The sequence below is a fragment of the Ranitomeya imitator genome, chromosome 5 (genome assembly GCF_032444005.1).
Source record: "Ranitomeya imitator isolate aRanImi1 chromosome 5, aRanImi1.pri, whole genome shotgun sequence".
Taxonomy (NCBI): domain Eukaryota; kingdom Metazoa; phylum Chordata; class Amphibia; order Anura; family Dendrobatidae; genus Ranitomeya; species Ranitomeya imitator.
In genome coordinates this window covers 438,014,725-438,032,717 of record NC_091286.1, presented here as the reverse complement: position 1 = coordinate 438,032,717, position 17,993 = coordinate 438,014,725, and the positions used below count along the sequence as shown (strand labels likewise).

The 17,993-nt window shown below is 46.5% G+C and overlaps 1 protein-coding gene across 3 annotated transcripts in view; it reads left to right on the top strand.

The window, feature by feature from the left end:
- LOC138638118 (probable cation-transporting ATPase 13A4) overlaps positions 1-17,993 on the top strand; it is a 900,755-nt gene that overhangs the window by 399,572 nt on the left and 483,190 nt on the right. The window lies entirely within an intron of this gene.

The following is a 17,993-nucleotide window of genomic DNA, read 5'->3' as shown; positions in this document are numbered from 1 at the left end:
ACCAAAAGGACCTAGCAACCAAATCTCTGGTACCAAAAATCCCAGGATGACCAGCCAACACTGAACAAGGAACCTCAGATATTACCTTACTTGTCCATCTATCAGGAACAAACAGCTTCCCCACTGGACAGCGGTCAGGCCTATCAGCCTGAAATTCCTGAAGCACCCGTCGCAAATCAGGGGAGATGGCAGAAAGAATCACCCCTTCCTTAAGAATGCCAACCGGCTCAAGGACTCCAGGAGAATCAGGCGAAAAACTCCTAGAGAGGGCATCAGCCTTAACATTCTTAGATCCCGGAAGATACGAGACCACAAAATCAAAACGGGAGAAAAACAGGGACCATTGAGCCTGTCTAGGATTCAGCCGCATGGCCGACTCGAGGTAAATCAGATTCTTATGATCGGTCAGGACCACAACACGGTGTTTAGCTCCCTCAAGCCAATGTCGCCACTCCTCAAACGCCCACTTCATAGCCAACAACTCCCGATTGCCGACATCATAATTGCGTTCCGCAGGCGAAAACTTTCTGGAAAAAAAAGCACACGGTTTCATCAAAGAACCATCAGACTCCCTTTGAGACAAAACGGCCCCTGCCCCAATCTCAGAAGCGTCGACCTCAACCTGAAAAGGAAGAGAAACATCCGGTTGACGCAACACAGGGGCAGAAGTAAATCGGCGTTTAAGCTCCTGAAAGGCCTCAACAGCCTCAGAGGACCAATTTGTCACATCAGCGCCTTTCTTCGTCAAATCAGTAAGGGGCTTAACCACACTGGAAAAGTTGGCAATGAAACGGCGATAGAAATTAGCAAAGCCCAAAAATTTTTGAAGACCCTTCACAGATGTGGGTTGGATCCAGTCATGAATAGCTTGGACCTTAACAGGATCCATTTCTATAGACGAGGGAGAAAAAACAAAACCCAAAAAAGAGACCTTCTGAACTCCGAATAGGCACTTAGACCCCTTCACAAATAAAGCATTATCACGAAGGATCTGGAACACCATCCTGACCTGCTTCACATGAGACTCCCAATCATTGGAAAAAATCAAAATATCATCCAAATATACGACCATGAATTTATCAAGATAATTGCGGAAAATATCATGCATGAAAGACTGGAACACAGATGGAGCATTAGAGAGCCCAAATGGCATCACAAGGTATTCAAAATGGCCTTCGGGCATATTAAATGCAGTTTTCCATTCGTCACCCTGTTTAATACGAACAAGATTATATGCCCCTCGGAGGTCAATCTTAGTAAACCAACTAGCCCCCTTAATCTGAGCAAACAAATCAGTAAGCAAAGGCAAGGGGTATTGGAATTTGACCGTGATCTTATTAATAAGACGATAATCAATACAGGGTCTCAAGGAGCCATCCTTCTTAGCAACAAAAAAGAAACCCGCTCCCAATGGTGACGAAGAGGGCCGAATATGCCCTTTCTCCAAAGATTCCTTAACATAGCTCCGCATGGCGGCATGCTCTGGCACAGACAGATTGAAAAGTCGGCCCTTAGGGAACTTACAACCAGGATTCAAGTTAATAGCACAATCACAGTCCCTATGTGGAGGAAGGGAACTGGACTTGGGCTCATCAAATACATCCTGGAAATCCGACAAAAACTCAGGGACCTCAGAAGAGGGGGAAGAGGAAATTGACATCAAAGGAACGTCACTATGTACCCCTTGACAACCCCAACTAGTCACAGACATAGTTTTCCAATCCAGCACCGGATTATGTTCCTGTAACCATGGAAATCCCAGCACAACAACATCATGCAGGTTATGCAACACCAGAAAACGGCAATCTTCCTGATGTGCAGGAGCCATGTACATAGTCATCTGTGTCCAGTACTGAGGCTTATCCTTGGCCAAGGGTGTAGCATCAATGCCCCTCAAAGGAATAGGGATCTGCAAAGGCTGCAAGGAAAAACCACAGCGCCTGGCGAATTCTAAGTCCATTAAGTTCAGGGCAGCGCCTGAATCCACAAATGCCATGACAGAAAAGGACGACAATGAGCAAATCAGGGTCACAGACAAGAGAAACTTAGGCTGTACAGTACTAATGGTAACAGACCTAGCGACTCTCTTAGTACGCTTAGGGCAATCAGAGATAACATGAGCCGAATCACCACAGTAAAAACACAGCCTATTCTGACGTCTGAATTCCTGCTGTTCTATTCTAGTCAAAATCCTATCACATTGCATAGGTTCAGGACTATGCTCAGAGGATACTGCCATATGGTGCACAGCTTTGCGCTCGCGCAGACGCCGATCAATCTGAATGGCTAGAGACATAGATTCATTCAAACCGGCAGGCGTAGGAAAGCCCACCATAACATCTTTAAGGGTTTCAGAAAGACCTTTTCTGAAAATAGCAGCCAGAGCCTCTTCATTCCATTTACTGAGCACAGACCATTTTCTAAATTTCTGGCAGTATAACTCTGCCGCTTCCTGACCTTGACACAGGGCCAACAGTGTTTTCTCAGCATGCTCTACAGAGTTAGGTTCATCATACAATAATCCGAGCGCTTGAAAAAATGCGTCTCCATTCAATAATGCCGGATCCCCTGTTTCAAGAGAAAAAGCCCAGTCTTGCGGATCACCACGCAGCAAGGATATTATGATTTTCACCTGCTGAATGGGATCACCTGAAGAACGGGGTTTCAAAGCAAAAAACTATTTGCAGTTATTTTTAAAGTTCAAAAACTTGGATCTGTCCCCAAAGAACAAATCCGGAGTAGGAATTCTGGGCTCTAAAGCCGGAGTCTGGACAACATAGTCCTGGATACTCTGTACTCTTGCAGCCAGTTGATCCACACGAGAAAACAAACCCTGAGCATCCATGCCAGAGCATATATCCTGCACCACCCAGATATCAAGAGGAAAAAAGAGGCAAACCAGAGCACAGAAAAAAAATGGTTCAGAACTTTCTTTTCCTTCTTTTGAGATACATTTAATTCATTTTTGGCCACTTGTACTGTTATGATCTGGTGGTTTAGGAGCAACATGAGACAAGCTCTGAAGGAGGTGGTATCTGTACTAACCGCAGACCCTGAACCTAGCAGCGCAACTAGAAATAGCCGTGGGGGGTACCTGACGCTCCCTAGACCCCTCGGCACAGCCTAAGATCTAACTTCCCCTAAAGATGGAAACAGGAAACCTATCTTGCCTCAGAGAAAATCCCCAAAGGAAAGATAGCCCCCCACAAATATTGACGGTGAGAGGAGGGGAAAATAACATACGCAGAGATGAAATCAGATTTTAGCATAGGAGGCCAGTCTAGCTTGATAGATAGGACAGGAAAGGATACTGTGCGGTCAGTATAAAAACTACAAAACCATCCACACAGAGTTTACAAAAACTCCACACCTGACTAAAGGTGTGGAGGGTAAATCTGCTTCCCAGAGCTTCCAGCTAACAGAAAAAATCCATAATGACAAGCTGGACAAAAATAGAATGCACAGAACAATAAGTCCACAACATGTGGACTGAAATGAGCAAGCCAGAACTTATCTTAGCAGAACTGGTCAGGAAACCAGGAGAATCCAAGCAGAGATGTGAATCCAGCAGAAAACATTGACAAGTTGCATAGGCTGAAGACTAGAGCCAGGTTAAATAGCAGAACCAGGAGAGACGATTAGTGAAAGCAGCTGCTAAAGCTAAACCCAAGGAGCAGCAGTTCCACTCAAAACCACCAGAGGGAGCCCAAGGGCAGAATTCACAAAAGTGCCATTTACAACCACCGGAGGGAGCCCAAGAACGGAATTCACAACAGATAAACCACAGTTTGAAATAGCTGGTCTGTAGGTTACTATTTTTACGAGCAATCAAGTGTCAATAACTTCGCTAACACACAGCAACAAACATTAAATGGAGGGCAGACAAGGCAGAACTTTGAGCACAGTTATATGTGATCCGTGTGATGGACAAACCACAGTTAGAAATAGCTGGCCTGTAGGTAACTCTTTTTCCAGCAAATGGGTGTCAATAATTTCGCTAACACACTGCAACAAAAATTAAGTGGATGCCAGAAATGGCAAAATTTTGAGTGCAATTTTTATCTCTGATCTGTGTGACGGACAAGCCACTGTTGTAAATAGCTGGTCTGTAGGTGAATATTTTTACAAGCAAACTGGTGTCAATAACTTTGCTAATACACTGCAATAAAATTTCAAGGTAGGCCAGAAATAGCGGAATTTTGAGCGCAATTTTTATCTCTGATCCGTGTGACGGACAAACCATTGTTGGAAATAGCTGGCCTGTAGGTAACTATTTCTACCAGCAAACTGGTGTCAATAACTTTGCTAAAACACCGCAACAAAAATTAAATGGAGGCCAGAAATGGCAGAATTTTGAGCACAATTTTTATCTCTGATCTAGGTGATGGACAAACCACTGTTGGAAAAAGCTGGCCTGTACGTAACTATTTTTACCAGCAAACTGATATCAATAACCTTTGCTAAAGCACTGCAACAAAATTTAAAGGTTGGCCCAAAATGGCAGAATTTTGAGCCCAGTTATATGTGATCCGTGTGATGGTCAAACCACAGTTAGAAATAGCTGGCTGGTAGGTACCGTATATACTCGAGTATAAGCTGACCAGACCCCTAATTTTGCCACAAAAAAACTGGGAAAACTTAATGACTCGATTATAAGCCTAGGGTGGGAAATGCAGCAGCTACTGGTAAATTTCAAAAATTTAAATAGATACCAATAAAATTAAATTAATTGAGACATCAGTAGGTTAAGTGTTTTTGAATATCCATATTGAATTAGGAGCCCCATATAATGCTCCACACAGTTCATGATGGGCCCCATAAGATGCTCCATATTAAAATATGCCCCATATAATGCTGCACAAAGGTTAATAATGGCCCCATAAGATGCTCCATAGAAACATTTGCCCCATGCAATGATGTATAAAGGTTGTTTATGGCCCCATAAGATGCTCCATAGATTATGCCCCATACAATGCTGCATAAAGGTTGATGGCCCCATAAAATGCTCCATAGATTATGTCCTATAGAATTCGGCATAAAGGTTGATGGCCCCATAAAATGCTCCATTATGCCCCATACAATGCTGTATAAAGGTTGATGGCCCCATAAAATGCTCCATAGATTATGCCCCATACAATTCAAGTCGGAGTAAAGGTTGATGGCCCCATAAGATGCTTCATAGAATATGCCCCATACAATTATGTATAAAGGTTGATCGCCCCTTAAGATGCACCATATATTATTATATACGGTAACTATTTTTAGCAACAAACTGGTGTCAATAACTTTGCTAACACACTGCAACAAAATTTAAAGGTAGGTCAGAAATGGCAGAATTTTGAGTGCAATTTTTATCTCTTATCTGTGTGACAGAAAAATAACTGTTGTAAATAGCTGTCCTGTACAAAAATTATTCCTGGCCCCTGATACCTGGGGCTATGTCTAGAAACATCTTTAACCCCTTTCTGACATCGGACGTACTATCCCGTCGAGGTGGGGTGGGCCCCTATAACCACGGACGGGATAGTACGTCCAGCGCGATCTGATAGTACGTCCTATCGCAGCTGACATCCGGCACTATGTGCCAGGAGCGGTCACGGACCGCCCCCAGCACATTAACCCCCGGCACACCGCGATCAAAGATGATCGCGATGTGCCGGCGGTGCAGGGAAGCATCGCGCAGGGAGGGGGCTCCCTGCGGGCTTCCCTGAGCCCCCCGCAGCAACACGATGTGATCGCGTTGCTGCGAGGGTCTTACCTCCCTCCCTGCCTGCTCCAGACCTGGATCCAAGATGGCCGTGGATCCGGGTCCTGCAGGGAGGGAGGTGGCTTCACAGAGCCTGCTCAGAGCAGGCACTGTGAAGCAGCCTGCACTGCTATCAGATCGGTGATCTGACAGAGTGCTGTGCACACTGTCAGATCACCGATCTGTGATGTCCCCCCCTGGGACAAAGTAAAAAAGTTAAAAAAAAATTTTCCAAATGTGTAAAAAGAAATAAAAAAAATATTCCTAAATAATGAAAAAAAAATAAATAATATTCCCATAAATACATTTCTTTATCTAAATAAATAAAAAAAACAATAAAAGTACACATATTTAGTATCGCCGCGTCCGTAACGACCTGACCTATAAAACTGGCCCACTAGATAACCCCTTCAGTAAACACCGTAAGAAAAAAAAAAAAAAAACAGGCAAAAAACAACGCTTTATTATCATACCGCCGAACAAAAAGTGGAATAACACGCGATCAAAAAGACAGATATAAATAACCATGGTACCACTGAAAGTGTCATCTTGTCCTGCAAAAAACGAGCCACCATACAGCATCATCAGCAAAAAAATAAAAAAGTTATAGTCCTGAGAATAAAGCGATGCAAAAATAATTATTTTTTCTATAAAATAGTTTTTATCGTATAAAAGCGCCAAAACATAAAAAAATGATATAAATGAGGCATCGCTGTAATCGTACTGACCCGAAGAATAAAACTGCTTCATCCATTTTACCAAACGTGGAACGGTATAAACGCCTCCCCCAAAAGAAATTCATGAATAGCTGGTTTTTGGTCATTCTGCCTCACAAAAATTGGAATAAAAAGCGATCAAAAAATGTCACGTGCCCGAAAATGTTACCAATAAAAATGTCAACTCGTCCCGCAAAAAACAAGACCTCACTTGACTCTGTGGACCAAAATATGGAAAAATTATAGCTCTCAAAATGTGGTAATGCAAAAAATATTTTTTGCAATAAAAAGCGTCTTTCAGTGTGTGACGGCTGCCAATCATAAAAATCCGCTAAAAAACCCACTATAAAAGTAAATCAAACCCCCCTTCATCACCCCCTTAGTTAGGGAAAAATTAAAAAAATGTATTTATTTCCATTTTCCCATTAGGGCTAGGGTTAGGTCAAGGGTTAGGGCTAGGGTTAGGGTTAGGGCTAGGGTTAGGGTTAGGGCTAGGGTTAGGGTTAGGGTTAGGGCTAGGGCTAGGGTTAGGGTTAGGGCTAGGGTTAGGGCTAGGGCTAGGGTTAGGGTTAGGGTTAGGGCTAGGGTTAGGGTTAGAGCTAGGGTTAGGGCTAGGGCTAGGGTTAGGGTTAGGGCTAGGGTTAGGGTTAGGGCTAGGGCTAGGGTTAGGGTTAGGACTAGGGTTAGGGCTAGGGCTATAGTTTGGGTTGGGGCTAAAGTTGCAGTTAGGGTTTAGATTACATTTACAGTTGGGAATAGGGTTGGGATTAGGGTTAGGGGTGTGTCAGGGTTAGAGGTGTGGTTAGGGTTACTGTTGGAATTAGGGTTAGGGGTGTGTTTTGATTAGGGTTTCAGTTATAATTGGGGGGTTTCCACTGTTTAGGCACATCAGGGGCTCTCCAAACGCGACATGGCGTCCGATCTCAATTCCAGCCAATTCTGCGTTGAAAAAGTAAAACAGTGCTTCTTCCCTTCCGAGCTCTCCCGTGTGCCCAAACAGGGGTTTACCCCAACATATGGGGTATCAGCGTACTCAGGACAAATAGGACAACAACTGTTGGGGTCCAATTTCTCCTGTTACCATTGGGAAAATACAACACTGGGGGCTAAAAAATAATTTTTACGGCTCTGCGTTATAAACTGTAGTGAAACACTTGGGGGTTCAAAGTTCTCAACACATCTAGATAAGTTCCCTGGGGGGTTTAGTTTCCAATATGGGGTCACTTGTGGGGGGTTTCTACTGTTTAGGTACATTAGGGGTTCTGCAAACGCAATGTGACGCCTGCAGACCATTCCATCTAAGTCTGCATTCCAAATTGCACTCCTTCCCTTCCGAGCCCTCCCATGCGCCCAAACGGTGGTTCCCCCCAACATATGGGGTATCAGCGTACTCAGGACAAATTGGACAACAACTTTTGGGGTCGAATTTCTCCTCTTACCCTCGGGAAAATACAAAACTGGGGGCTAAAAAATAATTTTTGGGGGAAAGATTTTTTTTTATTTTTCACGGCTCTGCGTTACAAACTGTAGTGAAACACTTGGGGGTTCAAAGCTCTCACAACACATCTAGATGAGTTCCTTAGGGGGTCTAGTTTCCAAAATAGTGTCACTTGTGGGGGGTTTCTACTGTTTAGGTACATTAGGGGCTCTGCAAATGCAATGTGACACCTGCAGACCATTCCATCTAAGTCTGCATTCCAAATGGAGCTCCTTCCCTTCCGAGCCCTCCCATGCGCCCAAACAGTGGTTCCCCCCCACATATGGGGTATCAGCGCACTCAGGACAAATTGGACAACAAATTTTGGGGTCCAATTTCTCCTGTTACCCTCGGGAAAATACAAAACTGGGGGCTAAAAATAATTTTTGTGGAAAAAATTTTTGTTTTATTTTTACAGCTCTCCATTATAAACTTCTGTGAAGCCCTTGGTGGGTCAAAGCGCTCACCACACCTCTAGATAAGTTCCTTAGGGGGTCTAGTTTCCAAAATGGTGTCACTTGTGAGGGGTTTCTACTATTTAGGTACATTAGGGGCTCTGCAAACGCAACATGGCGTCTCATCTCAATTCCTGTCAATTTTGCATTGAAAAGTCAAACGGCGCTCCTTCCTTTCCGAGCTCTCCCATCCGCCCAAACAGTGGTTTACCCCCACATATGGGGTATCAGCGTACTCAGGACAAATTGTACAACAACTTTTGGCGTCCAATTTCTTCTCTTACCCTTGGGAAAATAAAAAATTGGGGGCGAAAAGATAATTTTTGTGAAAAAATATGATTTTTTATTTTTACGGTTCTGCATTATAAACTTCTGTGAAGCACTTTGTTAGGTCTCGAGTTCCCGCTTCTGCACAGGGGGAATCTCGAGCCATCTCCGCTGCGGTCTCCCATTCTTATCCAGCCGCAGTGGAGTCTGCTCAGCAAGGACGTCGGTCCCAGCGTCTTGCTCAGTCTCACTCTGTACATAGAGTTACTGCTGCTTCTTCAGCTTCTGCCATTAAAGCCAGTGCTGGTCAGCAGCGAGCGGACTTCTCTGGGACTAAGTCCTTGTCTGCACACACTGAGCATGCCCAGGGCAAGATCTCCTGTTGGAGATCGAGGGTCATGTGCTCAGGCTCTGCAGCACATTCCATTGGTCCTCTTGGCAGGTCTTGGAAGGGCAAAGTTTCTGTGGCCACTTCCTGTGCTGCAACTAAATAAACTGCGCATGACCGCACGGCCATGCGCTAGTGTACAATTGTTAATGTGTGTATGTTGTGAGTGCAAGTCGTCCTTGGATACCCCTACCCTATTGAATGTCTGTTCGCGGAAGGTGTATGGTTGCTATCTAGCGCCCGACTTATCCTACAGCACGAATCACACATTACAGCGTCCAGTTGCTGTGACCGCCAGTACGGCGCCGTGCACTTCCTCTGTGCTTTCCTTACCCAAGCCTGGGTGGTTAGTGGCGTTCGTCAGTGCGGCACCGCATGCACTCTTGTGCCTTAATATTGTTATTGAGTTTCCTTACACACCCAGTTGCGGTGTTGTGCCAGCAAGGGTCTAATCGGACTTCAATCCTAGATGGGGTTGAGTTCGCTGACTACTTGCTCGCGCTCTATGTGCGGTACTGCGGTCCTGTGACGCAACAGGATCGCTTCCTTCACGCTGGGTTAAGTTTAACCCACGTGTGTATACTTATGAGTACCGCCATATAGTCCGTCATTACTTGGCAGCAGGTTCCATCTCTGCACGGTGGACCCCGGGCTGCGAACGCACCATACTCTATCTGTCTTATCATTTGGTGCGTTCCGCTAGCCCTAACATTACACTAGCGCCAGGGTCTGGCTAGTAATGACGGGCAAACAGCAATCCTTGCGGTATATCCAGCAGCTGGAGGGTAGGTTGGCGGCTCTTGAGAGCGCAACCTCAGCTGTGGATGTTACCGCAGTTGCTGTACAGGCTGCTAGCGTGGCTGCAGCAACCCTGTCCGACATTTTCTCGCCTCCCGCTGCCAGAAAAATTTTCTGGTGATAGCAAATTTTGTAGGGGATTTGTGAGTCAGTGCTCTATTCACCTCGAGCTCCTGGCTGCACGTTTTCCCACAGAGCGGGCTAAGGTGGGATTTATAGTGTCTCTCTTGTCGGACAGGGCGTTGGAATGGGCTACGCCGCTGTGGGAGCGTGGCGATAATGTGGTGCAGAGTGCTCCGCTGTTTCTGAGCACTCTGAAACAGGTCTTTTTGGGACCTCAAGTCACCCATGATACTGCGCTCCAACTGCTGGCATTAACTCAGGGTGAGTCCTTGGTCAGTCATTTTGCTGTCCAATTCCGCACTTTAGCTTCTGAGCTGGATTGGTCAGATAAAGCTCTTATCCCCATATTTTGGAGGGGCCTGGCTGACCACGTTAAGGACGCTCTGGCCACTAGGGAGATTCCTGCCACACTGGAGGAGTTAATAACTGTCTCCACTCGAATTGACCTCCGTTTTAACGAGCGGAGGTTAGAGCGAGCCCAGTGTAGGCAGAGGTTTCGGCTGGCTCCTACCTTCGCCAAACCTCTGGAATCTCCGGTCCTGGTTCCTAAGTCACATGAGGCCAGGGAAGTGTCACAAGCGGGATCTAAGTCCCGGACCGCTTGTGCACTCAAGGTCTGTCATGTTTGCCAGCAGTCAGGACATCTAGCCACCAGATGTTCTCAGCGGTCGAGGAAACGTCAGCGTCTAGTGGTAGTAGGTGGAGGTACACTAGACACGGCGACGTTTGCCTCTAAATTGTCCTTTAAGGGGACAAGTACTATAGGCTCATTCTCCCACTCGGTAGAGCTCTGCGTGGATTCTGGGGCGGAGGGCAATTTTATGTCTTCTGCCTTCCCCCAACGTCACGCAATACCCCTGGTTATGCTAGCTGAACCAGTAACGGTACGAGTGGTGAATGGGTCGACACTGCCCTCACAGATAACACACCAGACCATCCCTTTTACTCTGTCCATGTCGCCATCTCATCAGGAGATTATATCGCTGCTCGTCATTCCTGAGGGAATTGATGAGGTCCTGTTGGGAATACCTTGGCTACGGTACCACTCTCCTCATATCGAGTGGTCCTCTGGCAGAATCCTGGGATGGGGTGAATCTTGTGGGGGTAGGTGTCAGAGGGAGTGCGTTCAGGTTGCTTCTACAGAGGTACCCGCAGATCTTTCCTCTCTCCCCAAGCAGTATTGGTCTTATGCAGACGTGTTCTCCAAAAAGGCGGCGGAGATCCTTCCGCCCCATCGCCCCTATGACTGTCCTATTGATCTCTTGTCTGGTGCTGAGCCTCCCCGGGGTCGAGTCTATCCGCTATCTCTCCCGGAGATGGAGGCAATGTCACAGTACATCCAGGAAAATCTGGCAAGAGGATTCATTAGGAAGTCAGTGTCACCTGCTGGGGCAGGGTTCTTCTTCGTGAAGAATGGGGAATTGCGTCCATGCATTGACTACAGGGGTCTTAATGCCATCACCGTTAAAAATAAGTATCCTTTGGCCTTGATATCTGAGCTCTTCGATAGGCTTCGGGGAGCAAGGGTATTTACTAAACTAGCTCTGCGGGGTGCTTACAACCTGATTCGCATCCGTGAGGGGGACGAATGGAAGACGGCTTTTAACACCAGGGATGGGCACTATGAATATCTGGTGATGCCCTTCGGGCTCTGTAATGCCCCAGCCGTTTTCCACGACTTTGTGAACGATATCTTCCGGGATATGCTTTCCACCTCGGTCGTAGTCTATCTGGATGATATTCTCATCTACTCTCCAGATATTGACTCCCACCGGAGAGATGTTTGCAAAGTCTTCGACCTCCTACGGGCAAACTCCCTCTATGCCAAATTGGAGAAGTGTATGTTTGAGCAGGAGTCCTTACCTTTCCTAGGCTACATCATCTCTGCCCAGGGATTGGCTATGGATCCTGCCAAACTACAGGCTGTGATGGACTGGCAGGAACCCCATTCTCTTAAAGCGGTGCAGCGCTTTATGGGGTTCATTAATTATTATCGCCAGTTCATCCCGCACTTCTCAACTTTGGTAGCCCCCTTGGTTGCCCTCACCAAGAAGGGGGCGAATCCCAAATTGTGGTCTGAGGAGGTCTCCAAGGCCTTTAACTCTATAAATTCACACTTCGCTAGCGCTCCCATCCTACATCGCCCCGATGTTGATAAGCCATTTATCATGGAGGTGGATGCCTCTTCTGTTGGTGCTGGAGCAGTCCTCTTCCAAAAGGATGCTCAAGGTCGGAAGCATCCTTGCTTCTTTTTCTCCAAGACCTTCTCACCAGCAGAGAGGAATTATTCCATCGGGGACAGGGAGTTGCTAGCCATGAAGTTGGCTTTCTCAGAGTGGAGACATCTCTTGGAGGGAGCACGTTTTCCCTTCCAAGTCTTCACAGACCATAAAAATTTGGTGTACCTGCAGACAGCCCAGCGGTTGAATTCTCGCCAGGCCAGATGGTCCTTATTCTTCTCCCGGTTTCATTTCACCCTCCATTTTCTTTCTGGGGAGAAGAACATTCGGGCCGATGCTCTCTCTCGCTCCGTTGTGTCATCTGCGGAGGAGGAGGAGGAGCCTCGGCTTATTGTCCCCACCGAGAGCTTGAGAACTGTGGCTCTGGTTTCGCTAGAGTCTGTGCCCCCGGGCAAGACTTTTGTTCCATCCAGTTTGCGACCGGAGGTTCTCTCTTGGGCACACTCGTCCAGGGTGGGTGGACATTTTGGTACCAAAAGGACATCTGAGTTACTGGCGAGGACATACTGGTGGCCGCATATGGCTCGTGATGTCGCAGAGTATGTTCGGGCGTGTGTCTCTTGCGCCAAGAACAAGACTCCTCGGCAATGGCCAGCTGGTTTGCTTTATCCTCTGCCGGTGGCAGACAGGCCCTGGGAGATGGTCGGGATGGACTTTGTGGTGGGCTTACCCAAGTCTCGTAACTGCACCATTATCTGGGTGATCACCGACCATTTTTCCAAAATGGTGCACTTGGTGCCTCTTCCACGGCTACCTTCTGCACGGGCGTTGGCTGTCTTGTTCGTCAAGCATATCTTTCGCCTACACGGTATGCCAGACAAAATTGTTAGTGACCGGGGTCCCCAGTTTGCGTCTCGATTCTGGAGAGAGCTTTGTCGTCTACTCAGTATTGAGTTGAATCTCTCTTCGGCATATCATCCCGAGACGAATGGGTTGGTAGAGAGGGCCAACCAGACCTTGGTCACATATTTACGACATTTTGTTTCTGCCAGGCAGGATGACTGGGCATCCTTGCTACCGTGGGCAGAGTTTGCACTTAACAATACCGTAGCCGACTCCCCCGGTCAGACTCCATTCCTACTAAATTTCGGCCAGCATCCGCGTGTTCCTGTGCCCATGCCTGTGTCTTCTGCTGACTCCAGGGTGGCAGATTGGGCTGTGGAGGCACGGGACATTTGGGACCGCACGCAGGATGCCATTCGGGCCTCCAAGGAGAGAATGAGGTCCTCCGCCGATGTTCATCGGCGCCCCGCTCCGACCTTTGCTCCTGGCGACTTGGTGTGGCTCTCTGCCCGTAACATCAGGCTGCGAATTGAGTCCACTAAGTTTGCTCCTCGCTACTTGGGTCCCTTCAAGGTTCTCGAACGGTTTAATCCTGTGGTCTACCGTTTGGCTCTTCCTCCACGCTTGGGTATCACCGACACCTTTCATGTGTCCCTCTTGAAACCCGTATACATGTCCCGGTTTTCCGAGTCATCTGCCGGGACATCGGGTTCGTCTACTGACGATTACGAGGTGAACGCTATTTTGGGGTGCAAGGTGGTACGCGGCAAAAAGTTCTATCTGGTGGATTGGAAGGGTTATGGCCCAGAGAACAGGTCATGGGAGCCTGCTGAAAACATTCGGGCCCCACAGCTCATTGCTGCCTTCGAGCGTAGCGAGGCCCAAGGAGGGGGGCCCTAGGAGGGGGGGTAATGTTAGGTCTCGAGTTCCCGCTTCTGCACAGGGGGAATCTCGAGCCATCTCCGCTGCGGTCTCCCATTCTTATCCAGCCGCAGTGGAGTCTGCTCAGCAAGGACGTCGGTCCCAGTGTCTTGCTCAGTCTCACTCTGTACAGAGAGTTACTGCTGCTTCTTCACCTTCTGCCATTAAAGCCAGTGCTGGTCAGCAGCGAGCGGACTTCTCTGGGACTAAGTCCTTGTCTGCACACACTGAGCATGCCCAGGGCAAGATCTCCCGTTGGAGATCGAGGGTCATGTGCTCAGGCTCTGCAGCACATTCCATTGGTCCTCTTGGCAGGTCTTGGAAGGGCAAAGTTTCTGTGGCCACTTCCTGTGCTGCAACTATATAAACTGCGCATGACCGCACGGCCATGCGCTAGTGTACAATTGTTAATGTGTGTATGTTGTGAGTGCAAGTCGTCCTTGGATACCCCTACCCTATTGAATGTCTGCTCGCGGAAGGTGTATGGTTGCTATCTAGCGCCTGACTTATCCTACAGCACGAATCACACATTACAGCGTCCAGTTGCTGTGACCGCCAGTACGGCGCCGTGCACTTCCTCTGTGCTTTCCTTACCCAAGCCTGGGTGGTTAGTGGCGTTCGTCAGTGCGGCACCGCATGCACTCTTGTGCCTTAATATTGTTATTGAGTTTCCTTACACACCCAGTTGCGGTGTTGTGCCAGCAAGGGTCTAATCGGACTTCAATCCTAGTTGGGGTTGAGTTCGCTGACTACTTGCTCGCGCTCTATGTGCGGTACCACGGTCCTGTGACGCAACAGGATCGCTTCCTTCACGCTGGGTGAAGTTTAACCCACGTGTGTATACTTATGAGTACCGCCATATAGTCCGTCATTACTTGGCAGCAGGTTCCATCTCTGCACGGTGGACCCCGGGCTGCGAACGCACCATACTCTATCTGTCTTATCATTTGGTGCGTTCCGCTAGCCCTAACACACTTGGTGGGTCAAAGTGCTCACCACACCTCTAGATAAGTTCCTTAGGGGGTCTACTTTCCAAAATGGTGTCACTTGTGGGGGGTTTCAATGTTTAGGCACATCAGTGGCTCTCCAAACGCAACATGGAGTCCCATCTCAATTCCTGTCAATTTTGCATTGAAAAGTCAAGTGGCGCTCCTTCGCTTCCGAGCTGTGCCATGCGCCCAAACAGTGGTTTAACCCCACATATGGGGTATCAGCGTACTCAGGACAAATTGAAAAACAACTTTTGTGGTCCAATTTCTTCTCTTACCCTTGGAAAAATAAAAAATTGGGGGCGAAAAGATAATTTTTGTGAAAAAATATGATTTTTTGTTTTTACGGTTCTACATTATAAACTTCTGTGAAGCACTTGGTGGGTCAAAGTGCTCACCACACCTCTAGATATGTTCCTTAGGGGGTCTACTTTCCAAAATGGTGTCACTTGTGGGGGGTTTCAATGTTTAGGCACATCAGGGGCTCTCCAAACGAAACATGGCGTCCCATCTCAATTCCAGTCAATTTTGCATTGAAAAGTCAAGTGGCGCTCCTTCGCTTCCGAGCTGTGCCATGCGCCCAAACAGTGGTTTACCCCCACATGTGGGGTATTTTCGTACTCAGGACAAATTGTACAACAATGTTTGGGGTCCATTTTCTCCTGTTACCCTTGGTAAAATAAAACAAATTGGAGCTGAATTAAATTTTTTATGAAAAAAAGTTAATTTAAACATTCAAAAAATTCCTGTGAAGCACCAGAAGGGTTAATAAACTTCTTGAATGTGGTTTTGAGCACCTTGAGGGGTGTAGTTTTTAGAATGGTGTCACACTTGGGTATTTTCTATCATATAGACCCCTCAAAATGACTTCAAATGAGATGTGGTCCCTAAAAAAAAATGGTGTTGTAGAAATGAGAAATTGCTGGTCAACTTTTCACCCTTATAACTCCCTAACAAAAAAAAATTTTGGTTCCAAAATTGTGCTGATGTAAAGTAGACATGTGGGAAATGTTACTTATTAAGTATTTTGTGTGACATATCTCTGTGATTTAATTGCATAAAAATTCAAAGTTGGAAAATTGCAAAATTTTCATAATTTTCGCCAAATTTCAATTTTTTTCACAAATAAACGCAGGTACTATCAAAGAATTTTTACCATTGTCATGAAGTACAATATGTCTCGAGAAAACATTGTCAGATTCACTGGGATCCGTTGAAGCGTTCCAGAGTTATAACCTCATAAAGGGACAGTGGTCAGAATTGTAAAAATTGGCCCGGTCATTAACGTGCAAACCACCCTTGGGGGTAAAGGGGTTAATAGCAGCAGCAGCAGACAGAACTGGAATGGACCCTCTTGCTATATGCACTACAGTCTGCCACATACACTGCATGACTAGCACTGTTATCTATGCAGCTAATTATTAGTCCTCAGAAGGACTGTTAGTTGTGATGTACAGTGGGGCAAAAAAGTATTTAGTCAGTCAGCAATAGTGCAAGTTCCACCACTTAAAAAGATGAGAGGCGTCTGTAGTTTACATCATAGGTAGACCTCAACTATGGGAGACAAACTGAGAAAAAAAAATCCAGAAAATCACATTGTCTGTTTTTTTTAACATTTTATTTGCATATTATGGTGGAAAATAAGTATTTGGTCAGAAACAAAATTTCATCTCAATACTTTGTAATATATCCTTTGTTGGCAATGACAGAGGTCAAACGTTTTCTGTAAGTCTTCACAAGGTTGCCACACACTGTTGTTGGTATGTTGGCCCATTCCTCCATGCAGATCTCCTCTAGAGCAGTGATGTTTTTGGCTTTTCGCTTGGCAACACGGACTTTCAACTCCCTCCAAAGGTTTTCTATAGGGTTGAGATCTGGAGACTGGCTAGGCCACTCCAGGACCTTGAAATGCTTCTTACGAAGCCACTCCTTCGTTGCCCTGGCGGTGTGCTTTGGATCATTGTCATGTTGAAAGACCCAGCCACGTTTCATCTTCAATGCCCTTGCTGATGGAAGGAGGTTTGCACTCAAAATCTCACGATACATGGCCCCATTCATTCTTTCATGTACCCGGATCAGTCGTCCTGGCCCCTTTGCAGAGAAACAGCCCCAAAGCATGATGTTTCCACCACCATGCTTTACAGTAGGTATGGTGTTTGATGGATGCAACTCAGTATTCTTTTTCCTCCAAACACTACAAGTTGTGTTTCTACCAAACAGTTCCAGTTTGGTTTCATCAGACCATAGGACATTCTCCCAAAACTCCTCTGGATCATCCAAATGCTCTTTAGCAAACTTCAGACGGGCCCGGACATGTACTGGCTTAAGCAGTGGGACACGTCTGGCACTGCAGGATCTGAGTCCATGGTGGCGTAGTGTGGTACTTATGGTAGGCCTTGTTACATTGGTCCCAGCTCTCTGCAGTTCATTCACTAGGTCCCCCCGCGTGGTTCTGGGATTTTTGCTCACCGTTCTTGTGATCATTCTGACCGCACGGGGTGGGATTTTGCGTGGAGCCCCAGATCGAGGGAGATTATCAGTGGTCTTGTATGTCTTCCATTTTCTAATTATTGCTCCCACTGTTGATTTCTTCACTCCAAGCTGGTTGGCTATTGCAGATTCAGTCTTCCCAGCCTGGTGCAGGGCTACAATTTTGTTTCTGGTGTCCTTTGACAGCTCTTTGATCTTCACCATAGTGGAGTTTGGAGTCAGACTGTTTGAGGGTGTGCACAGGTGTCTTTTTATACTGATAACAAGTTTAAACAGGTGCCATTACTACAGGTAATGAGTGGAGGAAAGAGGAGACTCTTAAAGAAGAAGTTACAGGTCTGTGAGAGCCAGAAATCTTGATTGTTTGTTTCTGACCAAATACTTATTTTCCACCATAATATGCAAATAAAATGTTAAAAAAACAGACAATGTGATTTTCTGGATTTTTTTTTCTCAGTTTGTCTCCCATAGTTGAGGTCTACCTATGATGTAAATTACAGACGCCTCTCATCTTTTTAAGTGGTGGAACTTGCACTATTGCTGACTGACTAAATACTTTTTTGCCCCACTGTATATGTATATTATATATAGTATACCCAC